This window comes from Aethalodelphis obliquidens, unplaced genomic scaffold, assembly GCF_003676395.1.
Source record: "Aethalodelphis obliquidens isolate GAN/ISIS:26980383/991018 unplaced genomic scaffold, ASM367639v1 scaffold1, whole genome shotgun sequence".
Taxonomy (NCBI): Eukaryota; Metazoa; Chordata; class Mammalia; order Artiodactyla; family Delphinidae; genus Aethalodelphis; species Aethalodelphis obliquidens.
In genome coordinates, this window is record NW_020837945.1 from 85,998,083 (window position 1) to 86,021,619 (window position 23,537).

At 37.5% G+C, this 23,537-nt stretch overlaps 1 long non-coding RNA gene across 2 annotated transcripts; it reads right to left on the bottom strand.

Moving 5' to 3' along the window:
• Positions 1 to 1,894: 1,894 nt before the first annotated feature.
• On the bottom strand, positions 1,895 to 22,017 carry LOC113622681 (uncharacterized). 2 transcript variants are annotated; one of them, XR_003433616.1, is made up of 4 exons: positions 21,914 to 22,017; positions 10,795 to 10,979; positions 6,346 to 6,511; positions 1,895 to 2,004 (listed from the first exon to the last, which is right to left on the bottom strand). It is a non-coding gene; the product is annotated as an uncharacterized LOC113622681 (long non-coding RNA). The 2 variants fall into 2 exon arrangements; XR_003433617.1 differs by having other exon boundaries at positions 1,909 to 1,958.
• Between the last annotated feature and the right edge of the window lie 1,520 nt (positions 22,018 to 23,537).

Genomic DNA, 23,537 nt, shown 5'->3' on the forward strand with positions numbered 1-23,537 from the left:
GGTACAGATAGAACTGGAGCCTGGTCTCCTGACCTTGAATCCCATCATCTATCCATATATCAGCGTTTTCTAAAATGTTTCAGTTGGGCTACAAGCTTGAACAGGTTTGATAATTCAGGCTTCAAAAAAAGTTAAGCTAACAAATTTTTCTCAGCCTTTAGTATATGTCATCTCTGTTGTACCTTTCTAAGAGCAGGAAATAATAAACAGTGTTTCCCAAAGTCTCTTGGCCCAGACCCCCATTTTCCAAAATACATAACAAGGGTCACTTGTGTAGAATGTTCTTTGGGGGGTTGCAGCAATGGAGTATTACATCTCCTTTTCCCTTCATTACAATGAAAAGACATTGAACAAGTTTAAAGAAATCACAAGGGAAAAAATCCTCGATGACATCAAATTCTGGTAAAGATAAAATAAAGGTATTCAGTTTAATTAAAAACAAGTGATATATTTAAAGCTAGCTAGACATTTTTGATCAGTTAACATTCATTTATTTCATTTCTTAAACAAACCTCTGCTTTCCATGTTATTCACTATGTCTTATTTAAAAAGAGTGTGCTCGTCCATCCATGCTGATAGTGGAATAGTGGCTGCTTTCCATCTGCGTTAACTCAGGGTCTAGTTGGTAACCCAAGAGCCATTTTTATCTGGCTTTGAGATGTTCTCATTCATTTGTCCATTTAATCATGTAATGATATGATTGAGCCCCTAGTATATATCAGGCACTGTGCTAGGCATTGAGACTGTCGAAGTAAATAAGTAGAGCACTTCTCCTCAAGGAGCTTACAGTCTAGTCAGGGAGAACCAAATAACAAACAAATAAACAATTATGAACAAGTTAACAAACATACAAAGAAAAAATAGTTACAATAAAATACATTATACTATATTCCATACCACATATTATCGTAGCATATTTTCTGATAGCATAATACACAAAAGTGCTTATAACAGGATGCCATGGATGCAAGTGGAAGGGCATATTACACAGACCAAGAGGTCAAGGAAAGCCTCCTGATAGAACTGTCTCAACTACGACCTGGAGGATATAACCAGATGTCAGCTATTGTTAAGCACGATGGGAAAGGAAGAAAGAAAAAACATTCTAAGCATAGAGACTAGAATGTACAAAGACCAAGAGTTGAATGAGGACATGACATGTTCTAGGGATTCTGGTGCTACTGTTTGCATGTGCCGGGGCATAGAGTGTGACAAGGAGGCTAGAAGATATAAGGCTGGAGAATTAAGTAGACACCAGAAGATGAGGCGGTCCTGAACTGTGTTAAAGAGTTGAGACTTTATCCCCTGAACAGTGGGTATGGGAAGCCTCTGAAGGATTTTACTTTGTCAGACAAGTTAAAAGGCTGTGAAATAATCTAGGAGAAAAATGGTGGTGAACTGAACATAGTAGTGGTGGAGATGAAAACAAGTGGACAGTTTGAAGAACACTAAGGAGGCAGCATATACAGTTCTTAGGGATGGAAGACTTGTGTGGACTGGGAAGAGAGATGACTGTAGATGACTCATGTGGCTGGGGCATCGGTAGGCTACTTTACTTAGTTATATTTGGTTTAGGTTATTTCTTTAACTACCTGACAGCAAAGAAGAAAAAGTACCTTAACTTAGATGTGAAATGATATAGAGTCACAGGGATGCAGTGACCTTCTAAAAGCTGAGGTTAGAAGAAAAATGCTTTTAATCTCTTCTTATTGTAAAAATAGAAATGTTTGTATCATAATAACTTTTTAGCTATAAAGAAATCTTTTTTTTTTTTTTTTTCTGTACGCGGGCTTCTCACTGTTGTGGCCTCTCCCGTTGTGGAGCACAGGCTCTGGACGCACAGACTCAGTAGCTGTGGCTCACGGGCCCAGCCGCTCCGCGGCATGTGGGATCTTCCCGGACCGGGGCATGAACCCGTGTCCCCTGAATCGGCAGGCAGACCCTCAACCACGGAGCCACTAGGGAAGCCCAAGAAAGCATTCTAATTTAGTAAATGTGCATAATCTGCAAAAGTAGATGAAGAAAATAATGTCATTTCTCACTTAGAGATAGTTGCTACTCTAATATACGGATATTTCTGACTGTCTGAAAGCTTATTATCTGAATTCAGGAACTGAATTTTTATAGCATGAAATATTTGTATTTCTTTACAATCTTCTTATGTGTACGTGTCACAAAATTGGCTTCATATTATATGTGTAATTGTGTCCCAATTTTTTATTTAACATTTTGTTGTATACATTTGTCTTGTTTCATCATATAATCTTTAAAAATGTGATTGTACTGACAGGACAATAATCCACTGTACTATAATTTTTGAACCATTTCCCTATTGAAGAACATTAGGGTTTTTTTTCACCATAATAAATGCTGTGGCAATGAACATTTTTAAATGTAATATTAGCCTTTGATTGTTTTTTAGGATATCTTCCTAGAAGTGGAATTGCTTAATCAAAAGTTACTCACATCTTGAAGTCTCTTAATAGATAATGCCAAATTGACCTTATACTTTATAACAATATTTTGAGTGTTCCCTGTGTTCCGGGAACATTGTGTTTGAGTGTTCCCAGAAAGCAGAAACATTTCAGAAAAAATGTCTTTAAATCAGGAGTACATAACAGATATTTGAGTTATGGGAAAATGGGTTTTGTTATTCACTTGAAAAGCAGCAGTAGATATACCTGCCATAAAAAACAAGTACTTAGTGTCTCTTCACACCAACTGAACGTAGAGCATTTACCACAGCCTAACAAAAGTGGAGACAGCTCTAGTATGAAATGATCTTATCATTTTGTTATCTGGTCAGTGGAGAGTAAATTAGACAATACATGATCAAATGTTTGACCTATATACTTCCACCAAGAAATAAGTCAGACAGAGAAAGACAAATACTGTACGATATCACTTATATGTGGAATCTAAAAAATATAACAAACTCATGAACATAACAACATCTCTCTGTTAGAGGATGAAGAATGGAAGAGCCAACCAAACCTCGAAGAGGTATTATGATTGTGTAATGTTGTTACAGATGACTATACATACACAAGGTACACAAAGGAGAAGAGCACTCCAGAGGGAGGTAGCAGGAACAAAGCCCTACTCTTTAAATGCTGATCTTTTCAAATCTAGAGGGTTCACCTTCTGCTATCTTTTATTTCTCACTTTATGGGCTATCTGCCAATAGTCTTATCCACTCCAGAGGCAAACACTGGTATAGATATACTAGTCTCAAGCCTATATATCTATTGGATCACCAGAACTATATTCTTAACTCACTGGATGGCTCCACTTGGATATTCAGCACACACTTTATTTTATTTTTAAAGTATTGTTTAATTGAATTATAGTTGATGTACAATATTATATGTTACAGGTGTACAATATAGTGATTCACAATATTTAAAGGTCACGCTCCATTTATAGCTATTATAAAATATTGGCTATATTCCCTGTGCTGTGCAATATAACCTTGTAGCTTAGTTTATACATAATAGTTTGTACCTCTTTATCTCCTACCACTCTGTTGCCCCTCCCCCCTTCCCTCTCCCCATGGGTAGCCACTAGTTTTTTCTCTATATCTGTGAGTCTGCTTCTTTTTTGTTATATCCACTAGTTTGTTGTATTTTTTAGATTTCACATATAAGTGATATCCTGTAGTATTTGTCTTTCTCTGTCTGATTATTTCACTTAATAACTCCAAGTCCTTCCATGTTGCTGCAAATGGCAAAATTTCTTCTTTTATGGCAGAATAGTATTCCATTTGTAGATATATATACCACATCTTCTTTATTTATTCATCTGTTGATGGTCACTTTGTTTGCTTCCGTATCTTGACTATTGTGAATAGTGCTGCTATGAACATTGGGGTGCATGTATCTCTTCGAATTAGTGTTTTCGTTTTTTTTCAGATATATACCCAGGAGTGGAATTGCTCGGTCATGTGGTAGTTCTATTTTTAGTTTTCTGAGAAACCGCCATACTGTTTTCCACAGTGGCTGCACCAGTTTATGTTTCCACCAACAGTCAACACACACTTTAAATGAAACATGATTTGTTCCCTTCCAATCAGCCTTTACTCCTATATGTACTTAGATTAACTGGATTCCAGAATCTTCTTAGATTTCTTACTGTTCCTCAACATTTAAAATTCTTTGGAAAAAAAAATCAATAGGAACTATTTTTTCTCTTTCTTGAACGTCTCTTGAATCTGCCTTTTCCTCCTATTCTTGCTGCTATTGCCTCAGTTCACGCTTTTATTATTTCTTATTGAGAATATTGCTCTCTAATGCTACAGAGCAATGTAGCATAGATATGGTAAAGTAAAAAGAATATAGGCTTTGGAGTTGAACAAACCTTTAGAATATCATTTCCAACTCTTAATATTTAAATAAAGTTTTTGAAGTTACTTAATTTATTTGGGTCATGATTTTTCCCTCTGTAAAATGAGGAATCATAATATTTACTTTCAGGGTTATTGTAAAGATTTAATATTATAATATACATAAAGTACCCAGTACCATGCCTAGTATGTAATAGCTGTTTAATAAATGACAGGTACCTTTTGTATGCAGTTGTAGTGTGAAATAAATGCAATTAAGAGACAAACAAAAGAAGAGTGATATTGACACATGTAACTGGGAATTTCAGGACACTGTCACCCAGGGCTGACACAATGTTGTAGAGCTCTTTTTTCCCTTTCACCTCTGTGTTTTCTCATATGTTGGCTTCTATTTTATACAGACTCTTTCTGTGTAATGGCAGGATGGCTGTTGGGAACTCTCAGTCTGCATCTTTAGACTATGTTTACTGAAAGGATCCATGGCTTAACCTCAGGAAAGAACTCAGATTGGCTCTGCTTGAATCACATGCTTATCCATGAACCAATTGTGCGTCCCAGGAAATGCAGCACTAAAATTGACCCAACCTTGTGGTTCTGTGGGACACTGATTGACAGTCCTACCAAGACTGCCCAGAGTGGAGAGGAAGTTCTCACGAGGAAATGAACACTTTCAGACAAAACAACATGCCCACCATACCTTCCCTACCCAATCTCCTTGTCTCCAGTATTTCTATCCAGCATATCCTCCATGAGATAAGATTGTTCTTCTAAAATGTAGAATGTACTATGTAACTCTCAAAACCTTAAAAAACTATACTCTGCTTAGAGAACATAGCACCAACTTCTTTACAGGGCTTCAAATATGCACACTATTTGACCTCAGCAACCTTCCATTCTTTCCCACTGTGTACCACCAATACCATCCAGTCCCTCAACACGCACTGAGTTTTCCCTCTTCTTGCTTTTGCTCAAGGTCTCTGCTTGGAATGACTTTAGTTTCCATCTTAGCATGGGGGTAGCCAATTTGTTTTTCTAGACTTCAATGGATTTAATTCTTCTGGTTTACCCAGAACTCCTCTTTCTAGGAGAACCTGCTTCTCTCCCTTTGCAATGATGCGTTTTGAAAGCCTTGCCAATCACCGACCTAGGCCGTATACATCATCATGCTTGTGACCCCAATGATTGATCCAAGGGTGAGCAAGTAACCCCAGCTGGGCCAGTTGGAGTCCTTGCAAGGTTGAAGGTAGGTAAGGGACACCCTTTCCTTCTGAATCATTACTTTGGAATGACGTTTAGCCCAAAGCTGCCAGTGACCATGTTCCCTATGACAAGGAGAAAGCTCACATGTAGTAGGAGACAATGAGGCCAACATGCAAAAAGAATCAGATAAGAGAGCTGGGAGACTAAGGGAGTCAAGGTGGTCCAGCCCTTGTTCTAATAGTGGTAAACCATAATCTCCTTTTTCCCCTTAAACCACTTTGAATTGAGTCTCTGTCGCTTGAAAGGAATAGTCTTCAGGTCCACATTAAATATTTCTTCCTCTATGCAGCCTTTCTAGACTGTAACCTTATAGACCTGCTTTATTATACAATTACCAACTGCTTTTTCCAAAGGTATAGTTAAGTATTTACTTATTCCACTAGGTTCAATCATTCAGTAACATTTGCCAAGTGTTACCGTGTTTCCCACTGGGCTAGACTGGGAGCTTGTCTCATACCCCACTCAGCACAGTGCCTAGTACACAGTAGAATTTTAAAAAATGTTTATTACTTTGAATTGCTAAATGTTGTTCAAAGAAGGGTTTTCTTCCCATTGTGTCTGATGACATGTATTTCTCTCTCCATTCAGGTTCTGCACTGGTAATAGAATCACAAATGATCTACAATATTTCACTGAAAATGTAATTTTTGAAAAATATGTGAACAAGTGGAGAACATAAGCTACATTTGAAGCAGAAAAGGTTAGTTTTCAAATAATGAACTTAAGCCATTTCTGTGTCTTACCTCTAAATAGCAGGTACAAATTGGTTTATTTGCATTTTCTTGGTTAATCACACATTTTGGAATAATCTTTCCATGTGGAAGTCATTGATAACAGGATCTAATGCCGGAGACCAAAGTGCCATTAGCTTCATTGAATTGAAGCATTTTCAGAGGTTGGAGTCAAAGCCTGGGAATTAGAAATTGTGGGTCTTAGTTACATCTTGGTCACAGATTGGTTGTTTTCTTAGAAGCATACAACCTCAAAAAATTCAAGTGCCTGTAAAATGAAGATGAGAATCTTTGCCTCCTTCAACATCAGGCTTCTACGTGGTTTAATGAAATATTACCTGTACACGCCTTTGATTTCCGAGGATGGTGTGCCTTACTTTCCTGAGCTCTTAAATAGAGTGGCCATGTAGCATCGTGGACGAACAGGTAAATTAAGGCCTCTGGCGTGGTGGAAAGCAAAGTCTAGGTGTTTGTAAGAAAGGCTCAGAAACAGGAGGGAAGGGAGCCACCCTGAATTGGTGGCTCCTCTCCACGAACTGCGTGTTAAGCAAGGGTCTTTACTTATCTGTAATCCTTCGAAAATTTTATGAGATAAATAGAGAACACATTTTACCCATAATGAGACCAAACTTCAGATATCTTAAATAATTTTCTTCAGGGTCACACAAACAACAACTGGATGATGGTCTGTGTGCTGGTCTTTGTAGAATTAATTATGCTGTCGGAAGGCTGTGCTTTTGGCGCTGGCATATTAAGCCATTTACTCATAACAGTTAATGAAAACTAGGCGCCTGTTTCGGACATTTTTTCAAAAGTAGTGCTATACATTTTATTATTGATTACTGTCAGCAATAAGAGGAACTTTGAGCTTCAGCGTGTTTTGCTGTATCAGAATGGCTCATAAATTTAAAAAGTTAGCCCTTGAGTTTGTCTCTAGATGGGACTATAGGAATGCTGTGGGCATTCTTTCTCAAAGTACAGATTAGGCATCAGATTCACTTGTGAAGCTTGCTGAAAAAAAACAACCCTGGAGCCATTTCATGTAGATTCTCACTCTGAAGAATGTGTGTGTGTGTGTGTGTGTGTGTGTGTGTGTGTGTTTACATGCTCTTCTCTGAGATAGGAAGATAGTGATCCAAGAATGACAGGTTTCCCTGGGAGAAGACTCAAGCCAGTCCAGGGGAGGTGCATGAGTGTGGGAAACTCTATGAAATCTAGGTTATCTGTAAGGTATCCTGGAGTCCCTAAACTCTCCCTCCAGTTGTACACATTTCTAAATTGGCTTTGGAATTGACCTGTTCTTCATAAAACTTGTGTGGCAGAGACAACACCTGGTCCTGACAGGTTATCCTCTCTCATCCGGGAGCATGTTCAAGTCAAAACAGCTAACAGAGGGGAGGAGAGAGCACTCTGGGTGAACATGGGAAGCAGCGAAAGTGAGAATCCTTTGGCAACAAGCCCAAAACCTTACCATTAAGGAGGCTGCACCCCTTTCAACCACCAGATAAGACGGGATAATACCTTCATGTTTCACTTGGCCAGTTTATAATGTGGCACTCAAAGGGAAGCAAGAGTGTCAAGCTGGTGTCTGCATTATCTGATTTCCCCCACACTGCCCCTGCTGTCCCCCATTGTGTCAGAAGTGCATTACTTGTTGGAGCAGTGAGGCTCAGCAAACCTGGAGAGTGGGGCTGGGAGGATTATGGGGAAGAGCAGTGAGGCTCAACTAATGTGGGGGAGTGGAGAGAGGCAGGGACACATATAACAGCACAAGCTCTGCTTTGACTCCCATGACCAAATCCAGCTGAAAAGCCGGTTCAGATTTTAGTGTAACAACTCTATTGGCAAAAGACAGCAAGGGTTTTCCCCAAGCTGTTTCTTCAGAATTCAGAGGAAACAGTGCCAGAAGGATGTAAATACTACTCTCTTAATTTATTTTATTAAAAAGAAGTTTAAGTGTGTGCATGTGTGTGTGTATATACACGTGTGTGCACTCATTCATTCCTCCCTACACTGGCATGGAAACATGGAAGGAGTCTCTCTTGGAAATGGCCATACAGTGCTATAGGATAAAGCTATTTCATTGATATTTTTCTTGTCCATAACACACAGAATTTAAGCTGATGTTCCTTTCCCATGGAAACTGGCAATATTCAAACCATATAGCATGGGTGTCTGATGAGGATTAGTGTGCATGAGGGTCCACAGCTTAATTTGAGACTATATGCAAAATTCTATATGCAAAAACAAAGTCTGTGGCATAGCCAAAACAAGTATAGATTGACTATGAATTCTGAACAGTTCATACACTCATTATTAATCAATATAGGTATAGTAATCACATTGATTATGAAAACTGATCTTAGGGACTTCCCTGGTGGCACAGTCGTTAAGAATCCGCCTGCCAAAAAAAAAAAAAAAAAAAGAATACACCTGCCAATGCAGGGGACACAGGTTCCATCCCTGGTCCGGGAAGATCCCACATGAGGCGGGGCAACTAAGCCCATGTGCCTGCGTGCCTAGCGCCCGTGCTCTGCAACAAGAGAAGCCACCGCAATGAGAAGCCTGCGCACCACAACGAAGAGTAGCTCCCACTCGCCGCGACCAGAGAAAGCCCGCGTGCAGCAACAAAAAGACCCAATGCAGCCAAATAAATAAATAAAATTTTAGAAAAAGAAAACTGATCTTAGAAAACCATAGGGATCATTTAAAATATTGACGTTTAACAAGTCTAAATAGATCAGATCATAAGTGATGCCCTTTTCTTCATCTTCTTATGAAAGAAAAATTTAAATTCTTCAGGTGAGCATACCCGAAGAAAGTGCACAGTAACTTTTACTAGAGAATTCAACTGTACTTTTAAAATGAACATTAAACAATAATAAACAGTAATAATAAAGCAGCTACCCTTTACTGACTACTGTGTACCTGACATAGTGGTGTTTTACATATATTATCTTAATTAATTCTCTCAAAAGCCATAGGACTTAATGCTTAATGCTGTTAGTATCCCTGTGAAGCCGAGAGAGTTCAAGTTCACACAGCTAAAATAAGTGGTGGATTTAGGAATGGAACCTATAAAAGCCAGATCCCTGGAACCTGGCTCTTAAGCATTACTCTATTCTAGAACCACAAACACCTTCAACATAACCCAGAGACGTAGCAAGAGGAGTTAAAAGACTAGTCATATTGGGCTTCCCTGGTGGCGCAGTGGTTGAGAGTCCGCCTGCCGATGCAGGGGACACGGGTTCGTGCCCCGGTCCGGGAAGATCCCACATGCCGCGGAGAGGCTGGGCCCGTGAGCCATGGCCACTGAGCCTACGCGTCCGGAGCCTGTGCTCCACAACAGGAGGGGCCACAACAGTGAGAGGCCCGCGTACTGATAAAAAAAAAAAAAGACATCATATTGATGGATCTAGGATGAGGTTTTCCAAATTCATAAATTGGGGTTGTTCAGTAGATCACATAACTTCATTAAAGTAAATCAAGTAATCCTCCTTGCTTGCTAGGCTGATATTTATAAAGGATGGGCCAGGGAGATAAATTTCCAGTTAAAGTTTGTTCCAAGCATGGCTGTTCCTATAAACTTATATAAGGTAACTACCATCCCACTGTCAAAAAGACCCCAAAGAAACCTTACTACAATCTCTTTAGGTTACTTTTAAATGAAGAATTGCTATTTAGAAAAGAAATATACTTTCACTGTAAATAAAAAAGAAAAATACAGATATATTCAAGAAAAAAAATCACCCATCCATAACTCCATCACTGTTTAATTTTGTTGTTATATTCTCCTAGTTTCTGTGTGTTCATACATAAATTTCTATTGTTTTTTGTAATTTATTTAGTTATTTATTTAGTTTTGGGTGCGTTGGGTCTTCGTTGCTGCACACGGGCTTTCTCTAGTTGCAGCGAGCAGGGGCTACTCTTCGTTGCGGTGCACGGGCTTCTCATTGCGGTGGCTTCTCTTGTAGCAGACCACGGGCTCTAGGCGCACGGGCTTCAGTAGCTGTGGCTCGTGGGCTTAGCTGCTCCGCGGCATGTGGGATCTTCCCGGACCAGGGCTTGAACCCATGTCCCCTGCATTGGCAGGCAGATTCTTAGCCACTGGGCCACCAGGGAAGTCCCATAAATTTCTATTTTTAAATAAAAATTAGATACATCATAATATTATTTCATTTACTTTCTTTTCCTGTCAATATATTAATATATGATTTAGCAGCCACAACCCAGCTTCACATCTTATGAATTGTGAAACTTCAGGAAAATTGTTTAGTTTCTAAGTGCCTCAATTTTCTTTTTTGTAAAATAGAGATAATGTCAATATAATGTTGCCATAAAGGTTTATTTTTAATATTTGAAAAATGCTTAGGGCAGTGCCTGGCACATAATATTATAAAATAAATACCGGAGAAAAGCATGTGCACCTTTTAAAGAATTCTTTCTGTATTCTTTTCTTACCTTCCAGAAAGAGTCTACCAACTAATATGCTTAGAGCACAGCATGTGAGTGGAGTACCCATTTTCCTGCTCCCGTGGCAGAGTGGTTAATAGTGTGGGAGGTCAGGCCAAAATCTTGCTCCATTGTCCAGTAGCCATGTTATCCTGGGAAAGTTGCTTGACCATGCTAAGGGTCACTTTCTTTTTCTGTAAAATGGGAATGACAATAAATATCTACTTTTTAGGATTGTTAGGAAGCTGAAATGAGATGATATAAGTGATTAGCACAGTGCCTCACATAGAGAAAGGGATCAATAAATGCTAACTATTAGTCTATGTTTGCAGTCCCTCCACATTAAAGATAAGGAAAATTAGGACCAGTAAGTATGTCATCCATGGCTGAAGAACTAAAGTAATAAGCCAAAATTATACAGGAAATCCAGTGAGAGGGATATTTCTGGCTCGAGGTGATAAATTGTTTTGTGCCTTGCTGACCAATATGGATATCTTTAAAAAAAAAAATATTTCCAGGATGCCTTCCTGTGGTTAGCGCTCAGCATATATTCATTAGTGACATGGACAGTGGCACAGAAAGTATGCTCATTAAACCTGCTAGTGTGAGGGAGCGAGGGCATGAGCTTCACCTTGAAAGAAAGAACCAAGAAAATATGATTCTACCAGGAAATGTGATAGTAGTCTACTTGAAGAGAAAAATCAGTTGCCGAAGTACCACGTGCGAAATGAATGATTATGTTCAAACCAAGAAGAAAAAGCTCTATCAGCCAATCTGTGCAAAACAACTGTATGATGAATGTAATTCTACAGATTAAGTTAACCTGAAAGCCTTGAGCAGATAGACTGAGAACAGGGTGGTGTCCTGCTCTTTTGGGGCACCCCTGATCAGCCTTTCAGATAAGTAACAAGATAGGATTGGGTTCCCTAATGAGGGATGGTCTTGCAGAGTGTAGGACTTCATCAGAGGGGACCTACAATACAAATGGCTAAAAAAAAAAAAAAAAAAGAACAGCATTATTCACTTTGAGGAATTTGTCAGACATTTTTGTTATTTTTTTAAGTACAGGCAAGACTCTCTTAGGAAGTATACAGTTGTTTATTTCCACTGAGATTAGAACAATAGGAAGTGGATTTCAAACTGAAGCATGGAAGATTTAAGTTAGAATGATTGAAAAAAAACTTACAATTAGTGTGAAATGTAAAACACTGCAAATGATTACCAAGTAAAACTACGTAATCTTTCCAGAATTATTCAAAATAAGACTTTTCTGTATTAGTTTCAAATTATTTTCGTAGGTGTTAACTAAAGGCAGGAGAATAGGCTGGGTAGACTCTCAAGATTCCTTTCTATGATTTGATGATAAAAAAGACTTGATCCTATAAAGATTGCTCTGGCTTCTTTTCTATTGAGGCTACCCAAGGAACAGCTGTTGCCTTGACAACAAGGGACAGTCTTAGGTTCCTCATATGCTAGTAGGAAAATGGCCAATTTTCTTGTTCATAAGAGAAAACTGTTAATGTGTGCATTTCTTTCTCTCTCTCCCTCACCTGTCTCTCTTCCACTCTCTCTGTCCTACCATTATTAGCCACCCTTACATGAACCTCAGTGAAAGAGTTCAAAGAAGATGAGAAAAAGGTGGTAGAATAGTTTGTATTTTCAGAAATACCCACCGAAACTTAAGAAACTCATTCACAAAAGACTTTGGAGTAAGGTAATGCTATAGGAATACCAAGAGATCAGCCTTCAATGTGTAGAGAAGAAAAACAATGGATGACATAAAATTCTTAGAATGTGGGCAGACACACTGAACAGATTCCAAGCGGAAGGAATCAATACACCTTCATTGATGTCTCAACATGGGATGAATGACATAACCACCACTTCCAACTATCTAGATACACGTATATAGACATCACCCACTTTTGACTAAACTGAGTAGATTGTATACAGACCTAGCTTTACATAAGATTTATGTGAATAATACTACAGAACATAGTAGAAGAACAGCAGTTACTTCACATACAATTCACTAAAGTAATAGGCAACAGTTAGTTCCCCTAGGACAAAAACCTTAGGATAATACCTGCTTTCTCCTTTGCTACCTGAAATGTAGCCAAATGCAGGCTAGGAAACAGATTGACAACTGATAAAAAGTGCTTTGAGTAAACTTACCCATATATTATGTGGGGAGCTATAGCTCGTTGAATTAAAGTAAGCCAACCCTCTGCAGTGTCTCTTAAAGCCTCAACTATAAGAAAGCCAAGTTTGTTAGCCCAATGGAGTGGTGCTTTTTCCGTACAGAAGCATGGGAGGTTCAAGCTGCAGCTCTGAACCAGCCTTGTTTTTATACTGCGCTCAAATGGATGGTGTGTTACAGTGTCATGACAACACACATTTTCTTGTATGTTTACCCTACCTTTTTCTACATAGTGATTATACGGTGGGTGTGTTTTTTGTTTGCTGTTTCCCCACTACCTCCCAAGGATTTTTTTTTTGGAGGGGTGATATTATTGTTGTTAAAAAGTATTTTTCTTCTGGTTATAAAAAAATTCAAGCTTGTTGTAAAGAATATGAAAAGCGTTCACAGAATAACAAAGAAGGAAATGAAAGAATCTTGGTATTGTTTTGAAGAGCAGTACTGAAAGCAAAGAAAGCCAATACCAATATTTTTTTTACTAAATGCTAGGATAGCATAAGACACAGGATATTACTTCCTGCCTGTTTTCTTTATTTTTCTGTGTCTACCATGGTCCCGGGAGAATAACACTCTAATGATGTGCAAAAACATGCAGGTACCCGTAGGCGATGCTATATATTCTGATGACGTAGAGTGGGATTGTCAAGCACGTGAGAGAATATATAAGGTTGGAAAGGCTAAGCAAAACCACATTTACACTTTGATGAGATAATGTTAAGGATATTTTGAAAACTCTGCTACTTGTGGCACAATATTGCTGGTGGATTTTGGAGCTAGCTTTTCTCATCCCAAGCCCACTGGTCCCCAATATTTTTCACAGAATGAGAAGACCATCCTCTTGGTTGGTCCCACTTTTTTTTTTTTTTTTTCGGTACGCGGGCCTCTCACTGTTGTGGCCTCTCCCATTGCAGAGCACAGGCTCCGGACGCGCGGGCTCAGCAGCCATGGCTCACGGGCCCAGCCGCTCCGCGGCATGTGGGATCTTCCCGTCCGGGGCACGAACCCGTGTCCCCTGCATCGACAGGCAGACTCTCAACCACTGCGCCACCAGGGAAGCCCTGGTCCCACTTTTAAACAGTCACAAAGTCTTATCTTCTGCCTTTTTTCTCTTTCCCTATTTCAGACCCACATTACTGATCCGCTTTCCATTCATCTCCCCCATTTAAAATTATTCAGTGTGTCCCTATTGTCTATAAGAAAATATCTTTGTGTTGTGGTACCTTTCAATTCTCCCTGCCTCATCTCATGTTACTCTCTCAGGCAAATGCTACCCTCAAAAGTCACCCCATTCCCCATTCAGTAGTGTTGAACTACTTGTAATTTCTCACTTCTCTTCACCGCTCAGGCTCAAGATTTTCCATATTATTACCTTTTTATTGTTATTCTCTCTACCTGGAATACACTTTCACCTCAGCTTTTCTCCAGGAACATTTATATCCCCATCTTTGGAGTTTCAGATAAGACCTTATTCTTTTTTTTTTTTATAGAGTGCATATATTTTATTGCTTTCTCATTGGCTACATTATTTTTTTTAATTTTAATTTTATATTGGAGTGTAGTTGATTAACAATGATGTGTTAGTTATAGGTGTACAGCAAAGTGATTCAGTTATACCCATATGAGTGTCCATTCTTTTTCAAATTCTTTTCCCATTTCGGTTATTACAGAATATTGAGCCAAGTTCCCTGTGCTATACAGTAGGTCCTTGTTGGTTATCTATTTTAAATATAGTAGTGTATACATGTCAATCTCAAACTGCCAATCTAGCCCTCCCCCACACCCTTTCCCCCTGGTAACCATAAATTTGTTCTCTAAGTCTGTGCGTGTTTCTGTTTTGTAAATAAGTTAATTTGTATCATTTTTTTAGATTCCGCATGTAAGCAATATCATATGGTATTTGTCTTTCTGTGTCTAACTTACTTCACTTAGTATGATAATCTCTTGGTCGATCCATGCTGCTGCAAATGGCATTATTTCATTATTTTTAATTTCTGAGTAATAATCCATTGTATATATGTAGCACATTTTCTTTATTCATTCATCGATCGATGGACATTTAGGTTGCTTCCATGTCTTGACTATTGTAAACAGTGCTGCAATGAACAATGGGGTGCATGTATCCTTTCAAACCATTGTTTTTTCTGGATATACACCCAGGAGTGGGATTGCTAGATCATATGGTAGCTCTATTCTTAGTTTTTGAAGGAACCTCCATATTGTTCTCCAGTGTGGTTGTATCAATTTATATTCCCACCAACAATGTAGGAGGGTTCCCTTTTCTCCACACCCTCTCCAGCATTTATTGTTTTATAGACTTTTTGAAGATGGCCATTTTGACTGTGTGAAGTGATACCTCATTTGCATTTCTCTAATAATTGGCGATGTGGAGCATCTTTTCATGTGTTTGTTGGCCATTTATCTGTATGTCTTCTTTGGAGAAGTGTCTATTTAGGTATTCTGCCCATTTTTTGATTGGGTTGTTTGTTTCTTTCACATGAGCTGCATGAGCTGTTTGTAAACTTTGGAGATCAATCCCTTGTCAGTCGCATTGTTTGCAAATATTTTCTCCTATTCTGTGGGTTGTTTTTTCATTTTGTTTATGGTTTCCTTTGCTGTACAAATGCTTTTGAGTTTAATTAGGTCCCATTTGTTTGTTTTTTTTTTTATTTTCATTACTCTAGGAGGTGGATCAAAAAAGATCTCGCTATGATTTATGTCAGAGAGTGTTCTGCTTATGTTTTCCTCTAAGAGTTTTATAGTATCTGGTCTTACATTTAGGAGGTAAGTCCTTATTCTGATGGTGTGACTGCTCTGCCCTTGATCCCCTCCCACCTGGAGACAGACATGCTTCCCTGATGAGTCTTGATAGCTTGCCATACTGTGTGCACTTGGTATGCTTTAGCTCATTTAACAAAGGTTCTGGAGGGCAGCATCCTACAAGTTTTTCTCACTGATACATGTCACTATCACTTACTACAGAGAGCATGTCACACCTTAGGTGCTCAAAGACTATACAATGAGAATGAGTGAATAAAGGAATGATGAATGTCTACTGTGTGCCTAGTGCTGGGGAGCCAGTGTTAAATCAGCTAGACCTCTCTGACCTATGTTGCTTACAATGTAATAGGGGGACTCAGGGAAGTAAACAGAGGAAATGTCATGATAGCCGAAATATGATGCCAGGGGAAATGTATATAGGTCAGGGAAGGTAGACATTAGCTGGGAAAATATGGGAAGAGTGCCCAGGCAGCAGGAACAGATGTGCTAAGGCTTAAAGTGAGAGAGAACTTGAAGAAAAGGAAACAAATTCACTCGGGCTAGAATTCCCAGTGTGAGATGAAGAAGAGTGAGAGACGAGAGCGGGGAGGGAGAAGGCCCAGTTCATGAGGGCCTCAGAATCCACGTTAGGGAGGCCTTGGAGAGCTGGGGAGAGATGATGTGCTAAGATCTGTGGGTTAAAAAACTCATTTTGGCTGAGGCGTGGAGATGATATTAGAGAGATCGATTATGGAGGCAGTTACCTGTTAGGAGACGGCTTTTGTCGGTGGTTTCTCCACTTGATAGTAAACACCTTGAGGGGAAGGATAATCACTTTTTCAATTTTGTAAATTAAGGGCTTAGGTCAATGTTTCTTTAATGAATGACAAACTCTACATATGTCAATTATCATACCTCAGAAAAGCAAAAATAAAAAAGCCCCTTCTTTTAAGAAGTTGCATCCCCTGTGGCTCATCTAGTCATTGGGTCAATATAACTACCTCCAGGTAAGCTGGTTACACAAAGGAGATTTAGTGGCACCTCCACCCTGACCTTGCTCATGATAGATACATAAGTTGATTTATATTACCTTACCTTGCCTATATTATAACTGACCATTTTTTTGGCTTTTTCATGAAGATGTCATTCCTGGATTAAGATCATGGCTTTTCCATGTTGCATAATCTACCTAAGAATAATCCATGCAACTCTGCCTCTTTGTGTTTATTCAAAGACTGGTGAAAGAGTTAATGAAGATATGAATTAAGGAAAGCATAAATGATAAAATAGTCATCTGAAAGGTTACTTCTGACTTCCCTGTATTTGTATTAGAATCTAGTCATTAAAGTGATATAATTCACTGAATAAAATCATTTTATTAAGCCTTTGGTCAGCAGATTATTAATACCTATATTATATATAGAACTCATCTAAAATTAGTAATTATAGCTCTCATTTTTCTTTTGATACAACGAAAAGAGTAAAAGAATTTTCAAAGTATGTGAGAGGACTCTGTGAAATAACATCACAGTTAATCAAAATTTAATACAATAAACTAATAAAATAGTAAAAATGTTCTAATTTAATATTAGTAGTAGATGTCTTCTTCTAATCCTTATTTTATATACAATGACACTTTCAAAGCATTATAAATTTGTGAGCTAATAACATATCACAAATCTACAAAAATATGAAAAGCCAAAAAAATTGATAACTTCTGATTCAGATTATATGTCAATTTTCATTATTGTGTTTCTAGTAAATAAGTAACATAAATGAACTATTTGTAGGGTGGTGGGTGATATGGATTATTTTTCCTGATACCTAATTAGAGTCCCTACTTTTCTAAAACTTTCAGTCTTTCACGATTCACAATGAAACATTAATTTGTATGGTTCACTTAATCAGATTCAACAAACTTTGTTTATAAAATTTCATATACCTAAGTTTTTTAGCATATGTTATCTTCTAAGTGGTTAATTTACATGTTGATCTATCCATGACAATCTTACATTTAAACTTTCATTGTTAATTATTATCATTGTTATGGTTGCTTCACATTAATAGCAACTAACAACGTTTAGAAGAATAAAAGGGACTCTGATTTTGCATCTGGATGTTTTTTAATGCAATGACACAGAGTTCTGTGTCACACCAAAGATTTTGTCATTTGACAGTGAGAATGAGCTGGGGGAAAATAGTTGTTAATAGATTGTTAGGTTGGTATTTGGGCCACAATTATTTCTGGGGGGTTTTCTCCTTAAGAACATCTTTAATACTGCACCCAGAGATTTGACTCAGATGTCAGGAATAATGAGCTTCATTATAAAGTAGACCTTGATGATAGTTCTGGCTAAAAAAGAAAGAAAAGATTGAAAAAAAGAGGTATTTGTGGTACTTTACATAGACAGACATGTAGCACCATCTACTGGATTAGAATAAATGAATAAAATCTGTATTTCCACTAGCAAAAGTATGAAACTATGAATATCAAAGCTTCCTATAGCTTGATAGGAATTGGTTTAGCCAATTCTTTTGATTCTGATGATTGTTTTACTAGTAGATGAGAGTACTTTGCTATATAGGGCCTTCTTTTCCCCTCTGTCTTTGCATCTAGGAAATTTTTTTTTTTTGCATCATGTGTACACACACACACACACACACACGCATATCCCATTGTACCCAACTAAATCATGTAATTTTTTTTACAAGGCAGTTGTTGCCATTGGCAAAAGAAATTTTGTGAATGTATCCCCGAAAAGGATATTAGAAAGTCCGTAATTAAGGAGGTCTTTCCTTTACTGTTTCTCTGCAGTAGAAAATGTTTTCTTTAAATATAGTTAAGGCCTCCTGTTATCAGAAGAAATAAATCCTTAAAAATAATCCATTCAATAATTCATTAATTAAACAAGTATTAATCAAGGGATTACTATGTTTCAGCAACAATGATAAGAACATTAAAAAACAGAACAGTGATTTCAGAAATATTGCATAATATTTGTCTGTGAGGTAAGTGTTCCTTTGTAAAGACTTACATCCATCCCTTTCATTAACTGAGCAGCCAATTATCCGATATAGCTTTGTAAAATGTACAAGTTTGCAAAATGTTATAGATACTGGTCAAAATATTCAGCACTAAAAACATGTTTTGTATAGGGAGGAAAACTGTGGAACAGAACAATTATAAGACCTTTCTGACCTTTCAATGAGACTGTTATCTCATTATCCAAGTCATTAACTATTTCATAATAAAATGAATTTCCTCAGGAGGGAGTGAGTACCTCAGCAATACAATAGCAGTGTAAAAGCATTGCATGTTGCTGAGGTGCATGTTGTAGTCAGGGGCTATCTTGGAAGTTTCTTCTAATTCTGAGGTTATATAAATGCTCTGAATCTAGTCATATGGAACTATATTAAGAATGAATTACATAAAAGAAAATCTGAGAAAATGGAGACATTTACCATATTTCTGGGTAGGAAGACAATACAATAAAAGTTTAATTTCTTCTTAAATTATTAGGTATATTCAAGGAAATTTCAATGAAAAATCCTAGGGTTCTTTGACCTTTTTTGAACTTCACAACTTGATTGCAAGGAAGTGTTTGAAAATAAATAAGAGTAGTTGTGATGGTGGTGATAGATGGTGTGCTTGGCCCTACCATAGTAAGAAGCTATGCTACTCAAAACAGTGTGGTTCTTTTGTAGAGATAGATAAATAAGTCAATGAAATACCAGACATCTAGAAACATATCATTATATATATATGAGAATTTAGTATACAAAAGGACACATTTCAAACCACAGGAGTGAGACAGACTATTTAACAAATGGTGTTGAGAAAATTCCTGTTTATTTTGGAAAAGAACTATGAATCTATGTCCTGTCATACACAAACATAAATTTTATGTGCATTAGAATTTTAATGTAGAATATATAATTATAAAAGTACTTATATAATTATAAAAGTACTTGGGAATTTGGGGTTACCAGATGCAAATTATTATATATAGAATGGATAAACAACAAGGTCCTACTGTATAGCACATGGAACTATATTCAATAATCTATGATAAACTATAATGGAAAAGAATATATATAAAAAAAGAATATATATAGGTATAATTGAATCACTTTGCTGTACAGCAGAAATTAAGACAACATTGCAAATCAACTATATTTCAATTAAAAAAATAAAGTTCTAGGGCTTCCCTGGTGGGTGGAGCGGTGGGTGAGAGTCCGCTTGCCGATGCAGGGGACACGGGTTCGTGCTCCGGTCCGGGAATATCCCATATGCCGCGGAGCAGCTTGGCCCGTGAGCCATGGCCACTGAGCCTGCGCGTGCGGAGCCTGTGCTCCGCAACGGGAGAGGCCACAACAGTGAAAGGCCCGCGTATCGCAAAAATAAATAAATAAATAAATAAATAAAGTTCTTGGGAAGCTGAAAAAAAGTACTAAAAAATATATAAATAACTTATATATAAATATTTTAATGAATAAACAACAATAAATTTTAATGAATAAATACTAAATCTTAATATAAACTTTAATATTAAATATATTAAACTTTTAACAAGAGTAAAATTTAAATAAATAAAATATGTTATATATAATACTTATATATAAATAAATAATATATAAAATAGTTTATTTTTATAGTCTTCCGGGCAAGGCTTTCCTTAGTGAGATGCAAAACAAAAGTTATCAAGGAAAAGACTGACAGATTTAACTATTTAAAAAAACTCCTCTTTTCATTTATGTATTTATTCTCTCAGCAGATTTTTATTGAGCATTACCATGTGCAGATATTGTTCTAGTTTCTGAATATAGTGTGAACAAAATGCATATGGTTCCTATTGTCATGCATATTATAGTCTAGTGGCAAATATAGAAAATAAGTAAACAAAATAAAAATATAAGTACTAATTATGGTGAATTAGTCTCAATGTAATTACTAAATGTGAAAATTTTGCTGTAAGACAGAGTAACAAGTAAAAGCTATATTTGATTGAATGGGCAAGGAAGGCCTCTCTAAGGAGGTTATATATAAACTGAAGAATATAGAGCCCTGCAGAATACTCTAGAACTAGACATTATGGAAGAAAATATTCCAGGCAGAGGGATCAGTATATATGAAGACCCAAAGGCTGGGAGACTCCTTGGTTCTTTGAAGCTCTAAGGAAATAATTAAAACAATTCAAGGTGGCTGAAACATAGTGAATAAGGGGAAAGATGGCAAGAGATGAGCTTGGAAAAAATTTGTCAGGGATGAGATCACATAGGATTTTGTAGACCAGATTAAGGATTTTGGATTTAATTCCAACTAAACCAGGAATCCACTGAAGAGTTTTAACTTGGAAGAAATCTGATTTAAGTTTAAAAAAGCCTTTAAAATGGTACAACTATTTTGGAAAAGGTCTGGAATGTTTTATAAACATGCCCTGCTGTCAGCAATTGTACTGCTTGGTATTTATCCAAGAGAAATAAAAACATATGTCCTTGAAAAGGCTTGTCCTGAGAGTACACATTAATAATTCTGAAACACATTTAAATGTACTTTGGGGTTGAAAAAATAAGTAAATGGCTGATGGATAGTGGGAGCAAGGTTTCTCACTGTCAGGAGGGAAGTTTCAAATAAATAAGAAGGGAAGGCTAGAATAAACTCTGTGGTACTGGATTGGAGTCAGAGACATTAGTATGTACTAATGTTTAGCTTATACAGATAGACACAAAGATGATTACAGATTTGTGAATTCTTGGGTTAGTATACATCATATATTATCTAGTTTTGTCTGCTGAGAGGGCCCAGAAGCACTGACAACTCAGTAACAGCAAACATGCCCAGAGCCCAGATCTTGATTTCTAAATGCCATTCTCCAATAAAAGGAATCAGAGCTCCTTGGAGAAATGGCTAATTCTCAGGCTGTGTAAGGGAAAATACAAGATGGCCTGGAGCACTTTGTAGGCCAGAAAGTAAGGAGGTGCTCAAAAAACAAAAAGATGAAGGCATGTCAAAGATACAGGGGCCAATGGCCAGAGCTGGAACAAATTGGGTAACAAAATAGCATAGTTTGGATTATAATCCAAAGTATAAAATATATATGAGTCCACAGTAATATTAATAAATAATTGAATAAATAAATAAATAAATGGAGAGGATAGACTCCTACTTACAGAAAAGTCTCAAATAATACATGTAGATACTCTCTTTTTGGGAGGTAGAGTGTAATCTCTCTCCTCGAAGGCAGACCAAACTCAGTGAATCATTTAGAGTATGGAAGGGGAAATAGTAGCTTTACAATGGAGAAACCTGGCAAATGCTATCTTAACAAAATGATCACAGGTAAAATCACCAGTAATGCCATGATGACACCACGAGCCCTCTGATAAGATGTGATGAGAAGTGTATTTCACCTCTGTGGTTTTCTTCCCCCAAACCCATAACTCCAGACTAATTATGAGAAAACCATCAGATAAAACATTAAGAGACATTTAGAGAACTTCTATATGAAATAACTGACCAGTACTTCTCAATACTGTTCAGGTTACAAAAAACAAGAAAAAACTGAGAACTTGTTACAGACCAAGGAAGACTAAGGAGACATGATAACAAAATGCAATGTGGTATGCTAGATTATATTCTGAAACAGAAAAAACATGGATGGAAAGACTGGAAATCTGGAGTTTAGTTTATAGTAATGGGCCAATGTTGGCTTCTTTCTTTTGTCAAATGTACCATGGTAATGTGTGATGATAATATTAGAGGAAACTGAAACTACATGAGGGATATACGGGATATTATCTTTGCAAGTTTTCTGTAAATCAAACTTATTCTAAAATAAAAAGTGTATTAAAAATCTTGTACAGGAATGTTTATAATAGCTCTATTCATAGTTTCCCCAAACTGAATACAGTCCAGGTGTTCATCATTAGGAGAAGAGGTAAACAGTGTGTTACATTTACATAAGGGAATACTATTGAGCAATAAAAAGAAATGAACCATTGATACTGCACTATGGATGAATATCAAAAAGGTGAAGCTGAGTGAAAAAAAGCCTAACATCAAAAAGTATATATTTTTATCAGTCTGGGTGCAATCAGGAGAGAGAAACCACACAGCAATTTAATAGGGAACGCTCAATATAAAGAATTGTTAACTGTAACAGAGGATGGAGTAACAAGCAGCTGGCCGTTAAGAAGTAAAGAAAACTCTAAAGAATGGAGATATAGCAGAAATAAGGAGCAGTTACTATCCTTAAAGCTGAGACAGTGTGCCCAGGGAAGAGCCTCCCCACCCTGTCCCCCAGCTAAATGAATGGCAGAGAAATCATTGTGCTGGTCGAACTTGCTGGAAATCTGTTCTCTGTGGTGCCAGGGAAATCTATTAAGGGGGTGATGTCTCACTGGGGGCACTCTGTTGCCAAACTACCCAAGTTGGGGTGGGGGTGAGTGCTAAGGGAAGCTGCTGCACACAGCAGGAGCTGGGCATGGAGAAGCCACAAGCGCTGCAGGAGCCTGATGCTGGAAGAACTGCCTGAGATGCAGGAACTGGACGCTGAAGAAGCTGTGTGTGCTGCCAGGTGAGCACACTGGAACCAGGGAGAAAAAAAGGCTTTTTTCCTCCTGCAATGTCTCTCCTGTGCCCTGATTGATAAAGATTGATGTTGTGCCAGCTGTTGAAAGAGAAATATTTAAAAGGCCCATATCTGTTTTCACAGAGCAGGCAAAATGGGTGAATTTGGAGCTGAGAGGCAATAAATGGTAAATTTAGGAAATATAGCACAATACAGTACCTTTT